Genomic DNA, 5,382 nt, shown 5'->3' with positions numbered 1-5,382 from the left:
CCGGAGATTGTCCAAAGGCTCGTTTCACAAAAAGTCTAAAGGCTAAGCTTAAAAGGCTAACTCAGTTAGTCGACAAGCAATTTTGTCTAACCCGTTTCACAAAGAAAATATTTGGCTATCGACTGAAGTTTCTGTCCTAGATTTCTGTCTTAAAAATCAATCAATAAAATTGTTCTTATTGATCTTGAAAATAGGAATACATCACCTTCGAACAAAAGTGTTTTTAAAGCTCACAAACCACCAAAAATGCCTATGTTGTTGTTGTTTCGCTTTGACCATCTATCGTGAGAGTTAATGCCCTTTGTTAACAAACTGGGTCAAAAACGAAACTGAAGGAGAAATTATCCCCCTTTGCTGTTATTTATACATAGTTATTTAATATATTCTTTGATGCAATTTATCAATTATCAGCACTGATTCAACCAATCAGGCTGGTGCAAAGAATGATGCTAAGCTTTAGACAGTTTTACTTTAGTGAAACAGCCCTAGTCAAGTTTGGAGTTGCATAGCCTAGTTACGGTAAACAGACCTTAGACGGGCTACAGAAGTTTTGTCAAATGGGCTCCCCAGGCATTGATACGGTTATTTAGATTGTTAAGAAAGGATATAAGAAACTTGTGCCATTCTGGTTATCCCTGGGTTAAGGGCTACAAGGGGTGATATATTCATCGTGTTGAATGAGATCCACACGCTGGATATATAACCAGATGTACAGCTGAGATACATATTTTTTATCGACAGCTTATATGCTAGCATGGTAGACGATTTTAATAATTATTTAACTGGAACATCCCTTGCGTCGTTCCAACATCACTAAAAACTGTTGAATGCTCTTCCCTGGATGATTCCAATTCCATTCTAAGTTTCATAATAATACTGTAAACAGACACGCGTTACTTTTCATACAGACTGATAATAATACAGGCCTGCGCTGGTTTACAAACAACTGATGAAACAGGTATTTTTTTGTTTATGCTCTAGTTAATGTACTCTATGTTTATTGTCTAGTTAATGTACTCTATGTTTATGCTCTATTTAATGTTCCCTTTTTTACGCTATAGTTAATATACTCTATGTTTCATGCAACGATCTGCGTTTTGCGGAATTTTATGTTCACCCTGTCACCCCCCGTTGCCATCTTACTAAATTAACCCATACACTTCTTAAAATAGGTGTTTAGTTTTTAAACACATGTCTGTTACAGTCATAAATGGCTTTTATGTTCAGCGATTACAGGAAATGTGTTTATTTTATTAAACATGTAATAGGTTCTCGAATTAATGTGGTGGAGACTTTCAATAGACAAATACTCCAGTTAATATGACTGTCTCTCCATTAAGTGTCAAACGCCGATAAATTAGCAAAAGCTTTACCATACTAAACATGTGACATGTTTTCAGAATGAATTGTCCAATGTTTACTGGGGTAACTGTGACAGAAATGTGTGCAGAAACGCAATGCTTATTTTATGTGTATAAGTACTGCTTTGGATGCACGCTCAACGTGACTGGGAACACCGAAAAGACCAAAGATTCGAAATGAGTTCGAATGCGATATTGATTAAGCCCATAGAAGACTCAACAAACAGTTGTTCTATTAGCTGGTGTTCTCAGGTCAGAAACTCACGTAAATACTGATATGTATCGATGTTAACTGCTTGTAAAAAAATATCCCTCGGAGAGTCAAGATTGCAAAGAAAATGTATACTGCTATGTATACTGTATTACAATGAGAGCATTCGAGCAATACTTTTCCTGTGACTCTTGAACTGCGATGAGCATTGTATTTTTTTTTACCTAATTCTGCTTGATCCATAGTGATATTGAGATGCAAGCTGCTACTGTTTAAGCATTTGTCTGAACTCACAAGAAAACTTACAAGAGGCAGTGTCTTGTGATCATTTGTCAGCTATTAAACTGAAGTCGTTCTTCTGGTTTTAACCCCAATACAGTTGTCTCTTATATTAGCTCGTAAAATTTGAAATCTTTGCACTTATAACTACTCTTTCCACTGCGTCCATATTATTTTCCCTTCCCCACTACGTCAGTGTCACGTGAGCTCTTACTTCCAACACAGAAAAGGTCGCTTGTTCGCTTTTGTTGCTTTGAGGGTATAACCAAGCACTATAGAACACTATGGTTACAGTGTAGTTGAGGATGTCAAGTGTGAGTGGACCAGCCCAACACCTCAGCAAAATGACAAAAGTTTGATCTTCAATTTCATTCCATTTATTTGCTAAAAAAAAAACAACAAATACAAAATATTTAGTCACATGAGTAAATGATCAAAGTGAATAAAGACATTGTTTTATACCGTGATAAGTAACAGGAAATATATGATTTATAAAGATGGTAAAATAGTAATGACAATTTTAAAATGTTAAAATTTTTCACACAGCTTACGTATTTGTCAAGTATACTAGACAAAAAGCTGGCCCATGTTGCAGGATTTCAAAGATAGATTTCTGGTGTTTTTGCATTCGTTCAAACTGTTTCTAACTTCAAGTGGTCATATTCGCAATCATTTTCCCGTTTATTAACAACGTCATCAGCTTTCAAGTCAACACTTCCGGTCGACACGGGCTGAATAATTGTTACATTCCCATTGGTAGATCCACAGTTTAAGCCATATAGAGTATTGTAATCATTGTCCTTCATATGTCCACTTTGGTTTATTATTTTTAACTCGTTTTGTATTATTTTGTTTTCAGGAATAGAGTGATTTGAATATAAGTCTGGCAATCCATCCTTCTCGCGAGTGCCATTTCTTGATAAACCATCTTCGTCCACAATCTCATACATGTACCGGTTTTCTAATGAGTAGCCGTTGGATCTAAATGTTTCACTACGCTGAGTGCAGGCGTCCTGAACTGGACCGGAAGAATCGGTCATGACATGCTCGGGGGAAGGATTCGTAGCGTCACCGGGAACACCTGAAACCTCCCTCGGCTGATCTTCTAATTCCGCCGAACTGTGACTGCTCTGCTGTTTCTTCTTTCTACAAAACAGTACCCCTGTCTCAGATTACCACGTTTTCTTTTCACCGGGAAAGAATGTCTGTTACATACACCTTGCTGCCTAGGAGTAAGTCTACCACTGATTTTATTACAGTAATATCGTTATTTCTGATTCAGATTTTTTCTATAGAGAGAGAGAGGGGGCGAGGGGGCGGGGGCATCAGAGTACAGCACAGATATTAGTTCTAAAAACTGTCAAGGTTTAGGCATAGCATCCGTCCAACACTCATATATTTGATTCCTTTATTTGACTGGTAAATTAAGACAGACCAACCCTACAGCATCTACGTTATATGTATGTGGAGTCAGCCCAATCAGTAAGTTTAGAAAATTTAGAAAGGTTCGAATTTTTAAGTAGACGTCAAATCCCAAGCATACAATCAAAAAATGATTCTGTTAATTTTAACAGATGTTGTCCGAGTGATGTTACAGTGTATTCAGTTATTATAACAAAATGTTGCGGCACATTCAACGTGATATTCTGTTACATGTAGTCTAACAGAACGGTTATGTTGAATTAGCAGACTAAATGTGTTATTTTTAACAGAAAAATCTACTTCTATAACAATACATTCTAGCATTATTCAGATAAAACCGGCCCCGAAGGCACAGTTGCTAGAGCGTCCGCATCGGGAGCGGTAGATCCAAGGTCAATCCTCGGGTCTAATCACACCTAATACCCTAAAAAAGGAATTTGTAGCTTCCTCTCTTGGTTTTCAGCATGAAAGGGATAGTGCAACTACTGGTTGACCCGTGTCAGTATAACGGCTGGGCGGCTTACTTGTCTTCGGTAAGGCGTCTCAGAGAAGCAGCATTAGATAAAAAAAAGCCGTGGAAATCCCTTGTGCAACAAGGTGGCACATTATATGCACTCTAAGGATTCTTTTGTCGTCAAATGGCTGAAAAATTGTCACGTACGACGTTAAAGCCCAAGCACTAACTCACTCACTCAGATAAAAGACAGAATCATTGTTTGAGTATCTTCTTGGGATTAATTTTGTCGTGTACATACATTAATTTGGGTGCCAATATCAGAATTCTACATGTAGGCTTAGCTATAATATTATTATATTAGGCCTTTGCTTACCACACCAAATTACATTACGCCTTTATTTATTTATGTATTTGATTAGTGTTTTACGCTGTACTCAAGAATATTTCACTAATACGACGGCAGCCAGCATTATGGTGGGAGGAAACCGGGCAGAACCCGGGGGAAACCTACGACCATCCGCAGGTTGCTGCCAAACCTTCCCACGTAAGGCCGGAGAGGAAGCCAGTATGCATGACGCCTTTACTTACCTAAAAAAAATACATACAACCACGACAATTACTGTCAACAGCCCAGCGCCGCCTACACCGGAAGTTAGTCCAATAAGTAGCAGTTGTGGAGATTCGTGAGACGTGTCTACAATTAAAGAGTAATATACTTAAAAAATTTTATATCATCAGTGTTGAACTCCGTATAACTACTTTGTAATGCAACACATATCATACTTCAAGATGTAAGCTCTGTCAACAACAACATAGCAATCTATAACAAATAATTTTGAATAAACATTTTGTAGTACTCGTCATTTGAACCAAAACATCATATACTATGTTGTCAAGCTAATCAAAAGAAATACTAACACAATACTCTGTCCAAATTGGTTCAAAACACCATACTCTGTCGTGTAAATCTTGCGAGTGGAAACAAAATCACCATACTCTGTGCTGTAAATCTTGCGAGTGGAAACAAAATCACCATACTCTGTGGTGTAAATCTTGCGAGTGGAAACAAAATCACCATACTCTATGCTATAAATCTCATCAGTGGAAACGGCAGCACAATACAGCTATTTTTTAAAAATCTCATGCTTGGAATCACGAAAGCCATTCCCTAGCTTACAAAGCCCATCACTGGGAAGAACACTGTCATACATTCATGTTGTAAAGATTGTCAGTGATAAACATGGAGCAAAAATACCTGGCTTATCTGCAACACAACCTTGTCCGTGGTCCTCTCCTGACGTAAACCCTTCCTCACAATCACATGTGTAGTTCCCAACTGTGTTTGTACACACTCCGTGCTGTCCACATATGCTGGGTTTGCTCACACATTCGTCAACATCTGCAATACGCCACATGGTACAGTTTTAAATAAAAGCACCTTCCTTTTTGTCACCATTGGTGGTATTTGATAGAAACCAGATTGTATACATACAGAGGCAGAAATTTCCTTGACTGAATCGACACGACTGGGGATCGAACTCGGATTCCTAGCATTCAAGGCGTACGTTCTAACCCTCGGCTACAGTGAAGTGACACAATGTTGGATATTTACCTTATTCTGTATACATGGGATAAAACAAGACTATTTGTAA

At 37.9% G+C, this 5,382-nt stretch overlaps 1 long non-coding RNA gene across 1 annotated transcript; it reads right to left on the bottom strand.

The window, feature by feature from the left end:
- Positions 1–2,317: 2,317 nt before the first annotated feature.
- LOC135463204 (uncharacterized) lies at positions 2,318–5,124 on the bottom strand. The gene is made up of 3 exons (XR_010443541.1): positions 4,986–5,124; positions 4,319–4,424; positions 2,318–2,997 (listed from the first exon to the last, which is right to left on the bottom strand). It is a non-coding gene; the product is annotated as an uncharacterized LOC135463204 (long non-coding RNA).
- Between the last annotated feature and the right edge of the window lie 258 nt (positions 5,125–5,382).

Source organism: Liolophura sinensis, chromosome 2 (assembly GCF_032854445.1).
Source record: "Liolophura sinensis isolate JHLJ2023 chromosome 2, CUHK_Ljap_v2, whole genome shotgun sequence".
NCBI classification, from domain to species: Eukaryota; Metazoa; Mollusca; class Polyplacophora; order Chitonida; family Chitonidae; genus Liolophura; species Liolophura sinensis.
The sequence above is the reverse complement of the archived record's forward strand: the minus strand, read 5'-3'. Positions and strand labels throughout refer to the sequence as shown.